The 17,778-nt window shown below is 36.2% G+C and overlaps 2 protein-coding genes across 5 annotated transcripts in view; both read left to right on the plus strand.

Moving 5' to 3' along the window:
- LOC127462039 (uncharacterized) overlaps positions 1–17,778 on the plus strand; it is a 542,224-nt gene that overhangs the window by 144,959 nt on the left and 379,487 nt on the right. The gene's annotated exons all lie outside the window — the stretch shown is intronic.
- Positions 1–17,778, plus strand: part of RALYL (RALY RNA binding protein like) — a 374,398-nt gene that overhangs the window by 49,612 nt on the left and 307,008 nt on the right. The gene's annotated exons all lie outside the window — the stretch shown is intronic.

The following is a 17,778-nucleotide window of genomic DNA, read 5'->3' on the forward strand; positions in this document are numbered from 1 at the left end:
GGTCACTTTGGCCAGCAGGTTCAGTTTTCATTTCTGACCCAATTAAAAAATACTTCACTCAGAATAAATGTTACTTGCAGATTAGCAGTCCAGCATCATAGGTCTTTCAATTAATTAATTATGAAGGATATTTCTATTCTAGGTTATATAACACAGGATAAATTTCAGCTTCAGTGATGTATTAATGAGCAATGTCAGAATATGTATTGATTCGTTGCTTTCATGTACTGACTTGGAAATGATAGATACTCTTAAAGTATTAGGAATGCTCTACCATCTCTCCATACTCAAATTTTTAATATGTTTTAAAGAAAGGAGCTTGAAACTTGGGATCAATATTTTTATAAGTTTTAATAAGAAGCTGAGTAACTTTTCAAGGTTAAATATGACTGACTAGATTATACAATGGAAAATGTTCTTTTTAGTTTTATATTTATTTAACAAGAGAGACCTTGAGATTAGCTCAGTTGGTTAGAGCATGGTGCTAATAACACCAGGTTCATGGTTTTAATCTGTGTATGGGCCATTCACTTAAGAGCTGGACTTGATGATCCTTGTGGGTCCCTTCCAACTCAGAATATTCTGTGAAAGCTGTGAAAGATTACTTATACTGTATGGGTTATCTCAAGCACAATATATTATTAAAAATGGCAGGTATACAGTGCTGATATTGTACAGATACTTTTACATTTGTTGCGTGTCTTCAGGGAACGCCTTCCAACTGGATAAGTGAAAAATGCTGACATTAAAATTAAAACTATTTGGTGTTTACAGTAGCTTTATTTTTGACTCCCACTGTGTGTAATTTTAGTGAGGGTGCTTAGTTAATAACACATTAATAATATTTTGCCATATACCCTTATATATGCATTACCTCCTCTTAAAACTGTTCTATAATTATTTATATTATATTGGCATAAAGCACCTAATAGAATTGTCTATTGATTTAGAGCCATGAACAATGATAGAATTTTATGATTCTAATAAAGATGAGGGCACAGTTTTAATGTGACTGTGTTTTTTATCATTTTCTTAATTTCATTATTGAAACTAATGGAAAAAACCCATATCTTTTGAAAGTGGATTGGTGGTACAAAGTTTCAAATGATTATTTTCTGGAACACCAGTAAATAAATAGCAAATAGAACACCATAAATTAAAATACTTATATAATGGAATTTCTTGAAGCAAAAAGAAATCTGTAACAATTTTAAACCTTTTTCTGTTGGCTGCTTAAAAAGTTTATCTTCCAGTGGACCTCTTTGGGTCACTGTTCAAGTTACTGTTAAAAGTTTTTTCTTTTCATTATTTCTTGTGTCTAAATTTGCAAGTTCAGCTTTGTTCTCTCTGGAACTTTTTACAAGCTTTCTTGGATTTTTGTGTTCTGTAGGATCTGAGGAGTGGAATGGATTTTATCTTAATCAAACTAAATAATGGATCAGGCTAATATTTACATCTTCTATTTGTGAAACCTAGAAGAAAGTGTAGAAGGTGAGGAAATAAGTCAAGGGCCATCTAGAATCACCTACCCCTCAGTTTTCCCAGTTTTCGCTCAAGAGTCAGACTGTCACAGGAATCTAGCCCTGAAATAGTGTTTGATATCGCCACATTACTTGTTCAGGAAACATTTCAAAAGGCATATACCACAAACAAGAATGATTTCAACAACCGTAGAAGTTCACCTAAATCTCAAGTAACGTCTTGAAATAAACAGTTTGAGTTAACTCTGAACAAAAAGCCTGTAAGAGTAAGAAAAGGTACCGTGTCCAGCTGTAACTGCAGCAAAAGTCACTGTAGGCCAAGTACTAATACCGGTATTGCAATTTGCACAGGAAAACATGGTTTAAAATTGTGAAATCTTTAAGCAGTATTTATTACACTAATACTGATAATCTTGTTAGACGTTACTCAAGATATTGCTCCTAGCTCTAGTAAATCTCTTTTCCAGAAACCTAAGTTTCTGGAAGGTAATTGTATTTGTCATTTTCTTTTAATTGACATCATATATCTCTCTCTATATATATCTCTATTTATAGAGATGCATAGATATATCCATGAGTATATGCAAACTAAAATTAATCTCTTTAAAACAAAATTTGATCTTAATGGTTACATTTGTGGCTAAAACCCATTTCATTTAGTTTTGGTTAGGTTTTTTTTCTGAATTAAAATCAGCTATTACTAATATAATTGCATAAAAAGTAAAACAAAATCAAGATATTCACTATCTTTATTTTCATACCTTAGAGCAGCAAACCTCCTCAGAATTCACTGTTTTTTTCTCATGATTATAATATCTTTCTTTGGCAAAACTTTTCTGTTTCTTCACTGGTTTGGATTTTTCTGGTAAATAAGATAAAAGAAAATGTTTTTCATTTAGACTTACTCATTTGAACCTGATGGACAAATAGAAGGAGAAATATACAAGAAAGTTTAGGGGGGTTTATTATGTATACTTTTTAAAACAAACAGCAACGGCAACAAACATACAAAAACCCCCAAACAAACCATGATGGGAGAGGATGGAATCTATTAGCACCCATTTGGCCTCTATTTCTAGAGACCAGGAAAGAAGCTCAGAAAATCACTTAGTCCAAACTATTTTTCAGAGCTTCCAGCTGAACTCAGGCTTCTCAGGGCTGTTTCATGTAGGGGTCTGGAAACCTCTGAGGATGGAACCACCACAGCCTCCCTGGGAACCTACACCCCTGCCCATCCCTGCTCCCCTGTGAGAAAGCCTTACCCTCGGTTCCTCTATCTATGCTGTGAGAAGGGAGAATCTGGAAGAGAGGAGCGATAACACTTTAAGTTACAGGACTAAGATGTATTGAAGGTCGTAGGTAGGAGCCCTGAGCACCTTCTTGATTTGGTTCCTCACACATCATAGGGGCAGATCCTGAAAGTGTTAGGTAGTGAAAATGCAGGATCCAATGGAAATAGAAAGAAAGTGTCAGAAAGAAAGCTTGATTTATGCATTATACTATCAGCTAGAGTAGAGGCAAATAGCTATTTTCAAGGGCAGTGTCTTCTGATTTTGTCTAATAGAAACAATGTAATTAATATGCAAAAGAATTACGTTATTGAACATTAAGGCTAGACCTGCAAGATTTAATATGTTATAGTAAAAAGCTAATGAAATTGAAATTTATAACCTGGTAGCCATTTAAGCAATGACTTATAAAACACTTTCCATTGTAGCTGCAATGTATAGATTAAAATTCCATAGAATATTTGTACTGAATTGATTTATAAAGATATATAAAGTGATCAACTTTATCAAGCAAAGAGAAAACTTACCAGGTTTCCTATTAATTAAAAGGACAAGCTTAGTTATATAATCTTACTTCATTCTGTGCGTGAGCAAACTCTTAAGATTTTGTCCTTTTGGCATTAGTTTAGCCATATTACTTAAATTCCTGTGCAATTATAAACCACATTTTGTCAATAACAGAAAGATTCAGGTCATTAAGTTTTAATTAATAGCACAGACTAATTTGTAATGGTTGAATATTATCAAAGTGACTTCTTATATCTACTTAACATGTACCAAACTCTCTAAGTATTATTTTTATGTAAAGAAATCTAGTGCAGTTATGCGGTACAGCTTCACCATTATGACATCTTTGCAATATTATTTAAAAAATATGAGTGGTGACCAACTAACTATTATTTATTTATTGATAATTTTAACAGAAGTAGTAATGATCCATAAAAATACAACTTAAACATAAAACAACAATAAAACCATCTACTTCAACAGAATAAATAATAAAGCTATGTAATAAAGGATCAAAGTAAAAAAGCTTAACTGAAAGACAACAAATTTGTCCTGTGATTTTTTTATAGAGTTACACTAAATTATATTATATTCACAGAGCTAGGAATCTGTGAGAAAGTTTGATTCCAAACCTACAAAAACATTTTTGTATTCTGCAAGAGTTTTATACACGAAACTGCCTTCATGTACTGGACTTTGAACACATAATTCTGCTGATCAGTAGTACTGCTTTTGTGATTAATTTTCAAGAGCACTCTTGTAGCTTTTTAGAACTTAGACACATGAACAAATGTGTTCAGAATTCAACCTAAAAATTACAGCTTAGTGCAGCTTTTCAGGATGTAAGATTTCTACGCATGAGATGAAAAGATTATTTAAGAAGAAATCTATGTTACTTCTATTGCATATTCGAAGTTACTGTATATTATAGATCTTGATCTAACAAATTTTATATATCACCAATTTATTTCATAATTACAGTATACTTTATATTCTCCTGCATTTTGTTAGTAATTACTGTTGTATAAAATGTTTACTCTTAGAACACTAGTGGAAGCTGTCTACTACACTGTATATTAATAGAGAGGTAATATTATAATTTTACAGCTAGCTAAAAAGACAATAAAAGTCACCTTTATTTTGTGACTCTTTGCTGTATCATGCTCTTGTGATAAGAATTAGTCTGTTAAATTGATTGGAAATCTGTTTGTAAGGAAACAAGACTTTATAGAAAACTTGACTTAGTTTGGTATTAATTAACAACTACCTGAAAGGAGGTTGTAGCCAGGTGGGGGTTGGTCTCTTTTCCCAGGCAATTATCGGCAAGACAAGAGGGCATGGTCTCAAGTTGTGCCAGGGAAGATTTAGGTTAGATATTAGAAAGAATTTCTTTACAGAGAGGGTGGTCAGACATTGGAATGGGCTGCCCAGGGAAGTGGTGGATTCTCCGTCCCTGGAGATTTTTAAAAAGAGACTGGATGTGCCACTTAGTGCCATGGCCTAGTAGCCGCAGTGGTAGTGGATCAAGGGTTGGACTTGATGATCTCAGAGGTCCCTTCCAACCCAGCTGATTCTATGATTCTATGTTTCTATGATTTTTTAACTTAATGTAGGATAAATTCAGTACTTTAGTAAACTGATTTATTTAATAGTTCAGTTGTGGAGTTTAATGTAGAGAAGGGAAAACAACTGTCATGGAAATGAATGTTTTTGTTGAAACCATTTCTTAAAATTCAGACTTAGAGTAGGAGCGTATCTGTCCTTTTGTAATTATGTTCCCATCAGCATATTATAAGCACCAAAGCAATCTGATCTCCCATTAGGGTTATGGTAGAAAAATATTGTATTCAATGAATGGGAATTCGCAACTTGAAGTTATTTGAGATTTCTTGGATTTTGAAATGCACACTGCAGGAAAAAAAAAACCCAGCATCTTTTCTGGAAATAAGTTTCTTGCCACTTAACTGATGCTGTAAAGTATAAAAGGAATAATATCTGAAGTAACTTTCTAAGATTTAGGATACTTAGAATCCTGTTCTTGTAGAAAAAACAGTCGTGTCACTTTTTATTATCGGTTGTTTACGGTTCCAATTCATAGAATCATACAATCACAGTATATGCCAAGTTGGAAGGGACCCACAAAGATCATTGAGTCCAGCTCCTACCCTGCACAGGACAACCCCAAGACTCACACCATGTGACTGAGAGTATTGTCCAAACACCTCTTGAGCTCTGTCAGCCTTGGTGCTGTGACCACTTCCCTGGGGAGCCTGTTCCAGTGCCCAACCACCCACTGGGTGAAGAACATTTTTCTAATATCCAACCTAAACCTCCCTGACACAACTTCAGACCATTCCCTCAGGTCCTGTCATTAGTCACCACAGAGAAGAGATCAGTACCTGCCCCTCCTCTTCTCCTCACAAGGAAGTTTTAACTGCAGTGAGGTCTCCCCTCAGTGTCCTCTTCTCCAGGCTGAATAGATCAAGTGACCTAGGTTGTTCCTCATATGGCTTCCCCTCTGGACCCTTCACCATTTTCATTGCCTCCTTTGGACTCTCTCTAATGGTCTTAATACTTTTCTTATATTGTGATGCCCAAAACTGCACACAATATTCCAGTTGAGGCCGCATCAGTGCAGAGTAGAACAAGACAATTCCTTAGGCTCCCGGCTCTGTGCCATAACTTTCAGAAATATTCTGCTAAGACTTAGTATAAGATATGAGACATTGTTATCCAACAATAAGTCAAAGCTCTGCCTTATTCTTGGAGGAAATGTATTGGTAGTAAAAGAAAGAAAAAGACATTAAATGGATCCTGACGGCCAATGTTTTCTAAATCTCTAAGGCTGGATCTAAGTATGAATCGTGAATAGCTCTTGGCTAGGGCCCCTGTGAGGTTTGGCTGTGTAAAGGCACCCTCTGGTGCACTGGTGTGTCAAGAAAACTGCACATATGGGCTACACTGCACTGAGCCATTGCACAGTCAGTCAGGTCTGTGAGCAGAACTTCGCAACTCAGCCAAATGCTGAAGGCCCACAGCTTACCGTGCAGATACGGACTGAGTGAGGCAAGATCTGTTGCACAAAACAGTAATGTACTGAGTAAATGTTCCCTAGGCAATGTTTGGGAAGAGTTAAACACGGGGCTGAATACAGCAGTCTTTTCCCTAGGACGCTGGATATTAATGATGGAGAGCTGCAAGGTCTCACCACTTCCCCTGGTTAGATGCCTGGAAGAAAGGCACGAGAAAAATCATGCAAGGGAAATGCCCCCTGTTGTTCAGGGCTTCCCACTGGGACAGACACAAAGATAGAGGAATTTGTCTTATGTTTCATTTCTCTCCTAGGCCTCATTCAGAGTTTTTGGTAGGCACTCCTAATTCAGGAACTGCAACTGAGAAAAAGTACAGCTATTGCATTTCATTAAATAACATCTGACACAAAAAAATGAACTGAAATCACAGAATAGAATAGAACAGAATGAAATTAAATAGTATAGCATATCATAGCGTAGCATAGTTCAAGTTGGAAGGACTTCAAAAGATCGTCTGATCCAAACTTTTGTGGGAAAGGTGGCCTGGTACTGACAGGGAAATTGTTCTTACATCATCCTTATCTAAGGCCACTGCCCATATGTGCTTGGGAAAAATAATAATTACTATGTACATATTACTATTGCTGGAGTTTTTATTGTTGAGGAATTTCATTCCTCCACCTTTTAAAACACAGGATTTGCCTTTGATGGAGTTTCTGGGAACCAGGAGAAGTGTGCTTGTTGACTATATGTATGTGAGGGCTGTAGGCATTTATGGTGGTTTTCATAATGAAACTAGATCTAGTTACGGGAGTTCTTGTGTGACTGAGAAGCAGCAATTAAGGTTTGATGACTGCTCTGAGTACAGATCCCTATATTCAGTCACATTCACATTGTGAATCCTCCTCTGGATCTGGCTGTCACATCCCCTTTCAGATGCAGTTTAGATTATAGGTATTCAAGGACTTAATTTTTGAAAGTACTTAGACAAAAGTGAGACCAATAGCTAAACGCTCAAAATACCTGATTATATTACATTTCTAATTCCGGCTTGTATTCAACCCATGTCAGCTAGCCCTTATCTGCTATTATATACCTGATTTTATCTATGAATAACTGTACATCTCCCTTGTTTTTCTTTAGTATTTACCTCAGTCTAAGAAATTGTGCTGGTGTGTGGGTCAAGAAACTTTGCAGAGCCAGGCTACACATAAAGAGAGCTGCTTTAAAAACCCTACCACAGTTGGATGTTCTGTTTCCTTCTAAATTGTGAAGTTCTAGGCGTTGTCAATATTATCTTGTGGTAGTGTTCCACAAGTGCATTATATGTTTACCTGGTATTCTTCTGTGACTTGAAATTATGTGTGCTGCAATAGCCCACTCCCTAAACATGGGAAACTCAGCCCTGCAGATGCTCCTCTGCATATGCAAAAGAAAAGAAAAATGCCTGCTGATCTTTCAAGTAATATGATAATATGTTCCAAATACAGAACGTAAGATTACTTAAAAAGAGATTCAACAGTATCTTAAATTAATGGAAATGCCATCTCTAAACTTTAATATTTAATGCATGCCAACAGTCTCCGCTGGTAATACAGCAGTGATAATGAACTGCAATAAAAATATATGATTTTTCCCGCTACTGATAAACCTTTACAAGACAGGTTGCAATCTCTCTCCCTCTTATTCACTTTTGCTTTTGTAGCATGTCATGTAGTATGTATCAACTCTATTTAGAGAGATAATTTGCCACAAAATTTTTCACAATGTAAAAGGTTACTTATTCAGAGAAAGTCAAGCAGTAAGGCAGAAAATGCCTGTTTGAATGAGATTTTTTTTCTTCTTTTTCTGTATAATGTCATATTCTCTACTGTACAGGATGAAGTAAGTGGTATTAGAAGCAGTAAACCTTATTTCTTATTATTATTGTAATACTGACCTTGGCATTTTGTAGAACAGCCTCCCATTTAAAAATAATAAGAAAAAAGAATGAATGAATATACTGTTCAAATTAGGAAACAACTGCTTAAGAGATACTTAGGGACTAGTAAAGAGAACTCTAATTTCCTATGTTTTTCTGTCCTCTAAATGGAGTTTTGAAATATAGCACCATACACAGCCACTGTGAATTTCAGACCCATAGAACTCTCTACCTTGTTTCAGGCAGTAGAAATAAAAATTTTAGAGATATTACAGCAAAAATGTTAAAACCACAAGCTCTCCTCTTAAACATCCAGACCATTATAAGCCATATCAATATGTAGAAAAGAAAAATAGAAAAGAAATTAAAAAAAAAGAAAAGAAAAACAAAAAACCCTTAAGATACCTTAAATACAACATTCTATAGCAAAATATTCCCAAACCTTCTTATTCCAAGGAAGTACACTGTGTTTTCTTGCTACTTATAACCTTTGGAAAGGACTGGATGTGGTCTCCTGGTTGGTTGTGCTTATGTCATGGGCTTATCTCAAATGACTCAGAGGACTTAAGTAAACAAGGAAAAAACCTGGACAAATAAGGTGAGAGTTCAAAAGGGTACAATATCTCCCTCTGTCCCCAGGGAAACAAATGTGCAAGTCTGAGGGACATCAGAAGGTTAGTACTAGGGGAGGTTGCCTTTTTTTTTTTTTATGCAAACTCTCACACTTTCAGGCTGAGAACAAGAACCTTATTTCACCATTGGTCTAGCTGAGAAAATTATTAGCAACTATATATTTCATATGTTTTATGTTAGCCTTCAGCACTTCAAGACCCTATAAAAGGAGAGAAATTTTTCGGGGAAGAAATCTACAGGAAAATGGCACATGCAAAATAATTCAAGGAGTAGAAATTTAGTTTAACTAAGGGTCAGTTTCACCTTGAAGATTAAAATACTTAAGTCATGATGTCTGTGTGTAGGATTTAATGTATTTACCTGAACACATGCATCTTGATGCCAGGAAGTGTGGAGGTATGAGGGAGCTGTACCTTTCAGGAACAGGGCTAGTATACAGGAAGGATGCTCCAGATTGCCTCTGATGGCGCTATATACCTATATTGAAGCAAATGAATCTTCCAGTAGATGTCTATGTAAAAAATACTTGTCTAAACCATCATTATACCTAATGGTGATGACAAAATGTAGGTCTGTTGTAAATTGATGTGAATATATGTGTAAGATCTGCTGTCTGTGTTTAATGGGTACTTAGACATCTAGCACATAAACAAGAACCTACATGTAGGCACCTAATTTAAAATTGTTTTCATTTGTGAGCTGAATCCTACCCTTTATCTATGGAGATTTACATAAAGGATTCATTATATCAGAATGTGAAATTCAAGATTTCAATGTATAGATAAAAAATGGACTCAAGATAGTCCTGAATTAATGAATCTCCATATCTAAAAGAGATATCCACCAGCTTAATAAAGGCCTAATGACTTGATTTTATTCTTTTAATTGAATGTAAAACAGATAATGTTTTTGGGCTTCATTTGGATTACAAAAATCTAAGACAAAATAATCACATCGACTTCAACATAACATTTTAAATATAAGTGTAAGCTCAAATCCAATACTAATTTACCTCTGATTTTTATGTGAGGAAAAAAAATGTGCAATGGTTCTTATCTACAATGATATATTTTTCTGAATGATCCATTGTTTAAAGCATTTTGCAGGTGAAAACATTTGGGAGAATGTAATGATGCTTATAAAAGATTATGTCAGGAAATTTCTGGTGTTTAGGAAATTCACAACAAGAGACCCCAGTCAGCTGACTGTGAAGTTTCATTTTACAGGAAATATGGGAGAATTAAGTAAATGTTTCAGAGCTGCTCATTTTAGAATCTCATTTTCCATTCCAGATACCTTGCAAATTGTCACAGTTCTGGGGCATCTCATGTCACAGATCAGTGCTTCAACCCTCAGGTTGCAGAGTAAATGACTGAATCTTACTTAGGTCTCAGCATACCCCAGATTTCTGCTTTGGTCAGTATTGAGGATAAAGCATAATCCAGCATGAATACACCAGTGCAAGTAAAAAAAAAACAAACACAACAAAGAAACTGAATTGTACCAAAAAACTTTTACCTTTTATATATATATATAGAGAGAGAGAGAGAGAAAGGCAAAGTACAAGTGATAAAAAATACAGTCAATAAGAGCAATTTTCCATTTTAACATAATTTTACATTAATAAAACACCTTTGTTATGGATATACTTTCCTCTCTCACTTTGGCAGCTCTTATACTTCATAAAATTACTCTAATATTCACTGAATCAAAGGGAGAGGGGCTGAAATTAGTCACAAGGCAAATGGATTAGCAGCTTTGAATATCACAAATCTAAATTTATGTACCTTAGAATGCTGGGGTGAAAACAAATGAGTTTAGGTTTCCCACTGTGCAACAGAACAGTGCCTGTTCTGAGGGTGCTTCCTCTCACTAGCTCATCCTATTTCCCTGTTAGCTTTGGTGCAAGAAAACTAAAACTGAAAGCAGTGTTCCACTGAAATGAGAGTGGATGTTCAAAGTGACAAAGTGGCAAAACATTTCTGAACTCTTGTTTCCATTGCTCTGGGAAAACCTCTGAATCCTACCCAAAGGGCAACATTTGCAGCAGCAGAGCTGCTTTGTTCCCCCAACTGAATCATTGCTCATTAACCTTATCTTTAGTAACAATTTTCATTTCTCATGCTGTGCAGGCCCAGTGAATCTTAGGTAATGTGGCTTTAAGCTGAGTACAGTACTTATGCACGCACCCTGGGGTAGATTTATTAAGGTACAAGAGGATGAATCTCAAGGGCAGCACATAGAAACCTTTGCAAGTCTCTTTTACAAATTCCTTTTTAATGTTATTATTTCAATGGATCATTTTTCACAATGAGTCATAAATTTCCAAAAAATTATTTCATTCAAAAAATAAGAATTAGGTCAAATATGGGATTTTGGTGCTCAGTTATGCAATATACAGCGCTCATATTTTCTCATGTCAGTTAAAAAGATCACAGATTCGCAGGACAACATGGACACGCAAAAGCAGAGTTTCATGTGCAGATGTACCAGGGCTACCATCTGTTATATAGCTAGTTTTGCTTTGAATACTACTGTGCCTCTTAATACTGCAATAAAAGTAACCAAGGTTTTCCTCTTGCTAAGTCCTTCTGATTAGGTATTTTACTTTGGAATAACTTTTCCTATTGAAGAAAACTGGCCGTTTTTTTACTGCCATTAACCACCATCCCATTCTTTCCATCTCTTGCTCTTGATATTAAAAAAGAAAAAAAGCCTTACACCACAACAAAAGAGGTTAAAACCCATATAATTTTAAAAAGTTTAAATTAAGAAATATAAAATAGAAAGTTCAGAAAAATACCTGTAAAAAAGATAAGTTAACGCTTTCTGATAAGTTCCCTTATCAGTGACACCATGTTGGCCAACGTTAATAGATTTATGCAGTAGCTTTTCTTTCTAGTTTGTTGCAGGAGCTGCTCAGGTGGTACCAGTCTCCTGTCTAACATTATTGATTTTTATAGGTCACAAATATATAAATATAAAAAATTTTCAACATTTTTTAAAAATAGACTCATTTAGATGGCAGAATAAAGACATACTGAACTGCAATCATCAACTACATGAAGTTAACAAGACAAAGTCCTGGATTCTGTGCCTGGGATGAGGCAACCCTGGATGTACATACAGAGTGGCTAGTGAGAGGTTGGAAAGCAGTGCTGTAGTACTGTGGAAAGGGTCCTGGGGGTCTTGGTTGACAACAAGTTGAATATGAGTCAGCAGAACCTTGGCAGCCAGGAGGGCCAACCGTGTCCTGGGAGGCATCAGGCAAAGCATCGCCAGCCGGTCGAGGGAGGGGATTGTCCCGCTCTGCCCTGCACTAGTGTGGCCTCACCTGGAATATTGTGGCAGTTTTGGTCACCACAATGTAAGAAAAGTATTAAGGCCATTAGAGAGTGTCTAAAGGAGGCCAATGAAGATGGTGAAGGGTCCAGAGGGGAAGCCATATGAGGAACAGCTGAGGTCACTTGGTCTGTTCAGCCTGGAGGAGACTGAGGGGAGACCTCATTGCAGTTACAACTTCCTTGTGAGGTGAAGAGGACGGGCAGGCACTGATCTCTTCTCTGTGGTGACTAATGACAGGACCTGAGGGAATGGCCTGAAGTTGTGTCAGGAGAGATTTAGGTTGGATATCAGAAAAACGTTCTTCACCCAGTGGGTGGTTGGGCACTGGAACAGGCTCCCCAGGGAAGTGGTCACAGCACCAAGCCTGTCTGAGTTCAAGAGGTATTTGGACAATACTCTCAGTCACATGGTGTGAGTCTTGGGGTTGTCCTGTGCGGGACCAGGAGTTGGACTCAATGATCTTTGTGGGTCCCTTCCAATTTGGCATATTCTGTGATTCTGTGATTCTGTGAGTTTAGATTTATTATATCTAGTGTTTAATTTTTATTTTATCTGGAATAGAAATACCAGAAACCTGTGTCAGAGAATATGACTGGCAGTTACCTGTTGAGGATGAAAAAGTAATTCTACACACATGAATTCATTCAGTTCTGGGAAATATGTAGACTTGTTATGGAGAATATATTCAACCACTTCATAATCAAGAATAGAGTGATACAAAGATTATTGAGAAGGGTAGAATTTTAACTGTTGGCTTTTTATTCAGCACAGAGTTGCTCCTGAATATAATTAAATGGATAGAGAAATGAACAAGAACAACTGATGGATTTTTTTACTAACCCTGGTTGGCAATTTTTGGGATTTTCATTCCTGAAATAAGAGTTCTCTTCTATAAGCCGAGAGAGCAGTATTTTACCACAGAGAGTTACCATCAGGTGGTTTGGAGCACTGGGAAATGTTTGTATTTCTGTCATGAAATGAAAATGATTCTGAAATTATCACCTTGGAAAGGTGTAGGGACTAATTTACCAATAACCATCTTCAAGAGCTGGTCAAACTGGACAAGAAGGGTGCATCAGAGCAGGAGAAATCCTCAAGGAAAATTTTAGCCAACTCTGACATTTTACACCTAAAATCTCAGGATAGTAACAGAACTGTGGGCATTGCAAGCAGCCCACTGACCCACAGGAACAGCAGAGCAGCAGAGCACAGAAACTGGCAGAAGGGTTTATTCTGCTCCTCATCTTGCCATTACTTTTAGTATAAAAGCAAGGCAAAATACATTAACTGTTATTCTAATATAGAAATGAGTAAAGAAAATTATGCTTAGATATGCACAGGGGTCCTAACTGGGATACTCAGGTAGCATGAGACCTGTGTCTATAAGCATTCACCTCCCTCAGTTTACCTATTTTTTACATTGAAAGACATGATCTTTATTTATTCCTCCTTAAAACTGTTACAATAATGACTTGACTGGTAATCACAGATGACTATGAACAGCTAAAGGATTATGTAAATATGAATTGTTTTTCTTGCTATTTTACTGCATAATACAGTGTTCTCTCATCCTCCCTGCTATTAAATATCGAGTGCAATTTGTACAATAAAGGTATTATGGCCCTAATCCATGCTATTATAACTTTAGAAGCCATAATGGTGTGCCTTACTGGCTTCATAAATATACCTGGGTAGGTAAATTCAAACTTTTTTTCTAATTGAAGTGAAGAGGGCCATAGTTTCCCTTCAGCTTTCTGGTTGTGCGTCAGCACAGAGCTTTCCTGGGGCTCACTCATGGAGTAAAACCTTTCTTAACACTGACTTGGGAGCAGCAGTAGCTCCCAAATAAGTGCATCTTTTCTATTAAACCCCTAGAATTCCCTTTATGCTCCAGATTAAGCAGAATCTCCTTTCTACTGGGGCTAATAATTCACTTTTGTTTAGAGGTAAATGAAACTCAACACGATAAATACCATGGGCAAAATAATGCAATTCAGGCCTATTTGTATATTTATGGCCTCACACAAATTGATAGTTCTGCACAGTTTTTAATTACTTCTGTTATTAAACCTGATTATAGAAACATAAGAGTTTTTGAAGAAAAAGACCAATGTTTAGCATTTCCTAGCAAAAGTAACCTTCATCAACCACCTGACTTTTCTCAGCTTGCCTTGAGTTTACTTCAAAGGAGAAAGTCAGTGAGCAAAACTTGGAAATCTCAGATGCCTCCCAACTTTTCACCAACTGAAGACTTAAGATAGCTAGAAAGATTTCTGGATTCAGCTGATCATTTTCTGTGCAAACAAAGAGAAAACAGAAGGAAAGAAATGTGAAACATATCACAATAAATCTGCAAGACTTCCTCACCTTTTAGCTTTGTTTGCTTTGTGGGAGCAGAGAGCTTTAAGCTTGCCTCCTGCCTGTGAAAGGTAACAATTGCATTTGATAGCATCCTGCACCAAAAGCACCAAAAGGGCTTGCCAAACAATGCTCCTGTGCTGTGTTAGCTGAAATTCCTCCTCTGATTCAGAAAAGGTCCTTACTTCATACTTTGCAGATCATTGTATTGTAAGGAAAGGAGATCACGAGTGTGGTGACCAGAGACAATAGTCTTACTACAAGGTATGCAGAAGGAGCCAGACCTTCACACTAATATGAAGGCTTTTACTAGATATATAATACTGCATTAAAGAGCATTACCAGTTTGACCACAGACCATATTCCAAGCAAACTTTCATACAGTTCATTGTGTACATGTCAGTTAGCAGAAGTCATAAATCTCAGATTACTCACTTCATCAGATTAGTTTCGGACTTCATATTTAAAGTAGAAGAGCAGTTATATTATAAGATTCTTTTCAAATACTCGGAATTTCATTCCTACTCACTGATCTCAAAACTCAAGACCAAAAAATGGTAATTTTTTTTTCTGCACATACTTGTAGGACACAAGGGTTTTTTTGGTACGCAGCGCAATACTATTGCTATTTAAGTTGTATATCTGTCAAAATGCACATAACTAATCAGCAGCTAATATTTGTTAAGTAGTATTCCTCCTTTCTTTGACCTAAAGGAATTCTGTCAGTGAATGCTTTTACTTAAGGAACTTTTAACTGAGGAAAATCCATTAAAGCAGACTGTAGTTAAGTATATGTTTGGCAGCTAAGAGTTCTTGAACATGATGGTTAGTAGAATCTGCAACACAGATCCCTACAGATTTATCCACAAAACTGCTGAAACAATGGAAATTCTACCATTATCATGTAGCAATTTGGGCTCTGCTCCAAATGAGAAAACTCCTTTCAAAGTGTGCATATGGCAACAGTATTAAGTTGATCATATTTCAAGTAATTTAAGTGCTTGCTTAAAATTGCTTGCTCAAAGCTAGCAGTGTCACATGAAAAATATTAGTGAGAGAAGACAGGGACTAGGATTTCCAAGGTAAAATGAACAAGACAGTGGTAAAACAGTGCAGGAAAGGAAACTTCTGTGCCAAGGAGCAGCCCACAGGGAGTTCTCCAGAATCAGCTTTAATTAATGTTCCAGTTCACAACCCTTGTACAAAAGCTGAGATCTGATAGAGACTACTAATAGCATAATGCTATCCTTTATCATTTTAACTCTAAGGAATACATCATAAATGAAATGAATGACATAGAAGACTAGTAGTAATAGAAATGGCCCAAAGTATCATAGTGTAAAAAGGCAAGTCCAGCAATGTGTGGTTACTTAGTGAAACTTCTAATTATAAAGAAGTATTTATCAGTAATGGATCTCTGAGAAAGAGGGAGACCTCATGATGAGCCCAGAAATAATATCAGACACAAATATTTTGCAGCCATGGGAAAGGCAAGTATGTAACCAAAATTTATCAGAGATGTTTTCAACAAAGGAGAGTATAACTATACTGACCAGAAAGGCCTCATCTTAAATATCTTTGCTTAGGAAATGTGATTTCAAATGGGCAGAGAAGGGCTGCAAAATTGATGATAGGGAGACAGAACTTATGATACCAGGTGAATGTGACAGGCATTGTTTCATTTAGTCAAATAAACTGAAGGCTGTGAAGGGAGAGAAATGTTGTGTGTAGGTAGAAGAGTATATGTAAACTGTAAGGAAAGAAAAAAAGAAAACAAAACAAAACCCATATATTTTAGTCTGGGCCATAGAACAAATGCATCTAGAATGACCCAGAAAAAAATCTGATGGGAATTTGGATACTGGATCATTAAAGCATAGGGGTTCTGGAAATACTCACAGAAGAAATGGAAGAAAAAAATGTAAATGCTCCCACAGTGCTACAGTTGACATCTGCAAGGGATGGTACTTGTTTTCTCTTGTGACCAGCAGGAAGTTGGGTGTACTTTGGGAAAGTTGGGGTCAGCCATTTTCACCTCAATGTGAGGACAAGTAGGTGGGGAATTGATATGCAGGTGACAAAATCAGTTATATTATGTATCAACGGGGTTAGTTACTTGTATGTTTTAATAGCAGTTGAGAAGAGATTTCTGTGAAGATCAAACAGGTTAAAACTGAAGTTTATTACTTGCTTTCCTCATAGTATCAAACACAGAATATTTTCATAATAATTTGCAAGCTGGAGATACTGCACTGTATCAGAAGTCCTCCAAAATTAAACATCTGCTACCATAGTGGTGGCATACTGAAATCCCAGAGATTCAAAACAGCAGATGGAGGTGACACCACAGCAGATGAGATCACTTTACCTATCACCACCCATTTTAACTCACAAGATTCATACTGTACCAAAAAACTGCTGATTTTTAAAATCAGTGTTTTCAAAATGACCTATACTGTCAAATACTGAGCTTACCTTCTACAAACAAATACTGTGAGGTGTTATTAGATTCCATTACTTCAGCGGTTATTTCATCCTTTCATCTATGACACAACCAAAAGCATAAATTTACAGAAATAAATATTGTTCCATGTTAAAAAAAGGAATAACTGAGTGGTTCTAAGGAAAGTAGAAGAATATATGAGTGAAAGAGCACTCTAATTTTTAATTGAGACTGTCACTATCAAAGTGGCTTCTTCCAGGAAGATGTGGAACAAAAGAGAATGCACAATACCGAAAAATGGTCACAGGCCTATTAGCCAAGTATGGCAAGCTGATCCTGGCATGACCAGACACATATCTGGAAATACCTGGAAATTTAAGCAGTCTTAGCAAAAGAAAATAGTCCATTAAGCCTTCAGTGACTATTATGGTAAAATAAGTCTCTGGTGTCATTTCTTTTTACGCATTTTTAGCTAGTAAGTTTACCTCTCAGTGACAGTTTACTTCCTCGGACATAGAAGTCAATGTCAAAAAATGCCATTTGAAATTTTTGAGAGTCCACTATAACTGCCTTTAAAATTTTCTTGATTAGCACAGAAAATATGGAACAGCTATTAAACCGCTGTTCCCCTAATAAACATTAATTACAAGACAGCAGGTGATTAATCACTGATAATGAGCTATAGATGACTTTTAATGGTCAGCTAATAGTGTCATGGGCCTTTAATGCTGAAAATAATTAAAATTAATAACAGATTGTATGGTGAATA

This window comes from Manacus candei, unplaced genomic scaffold (genome assembly GCF_025592945.1).
Source record: "Manacus candei isolate 608988 ecotype Guabito, Panama unplaced genomic scaffold, ASM2559294v1 h1tg000008l, whole genome shotgun sequence".
NCBI lineage: Eukaryota > Metazoa > Chordata > Aves > Passeriformes > Pipridae > Manacus > Manacus candei.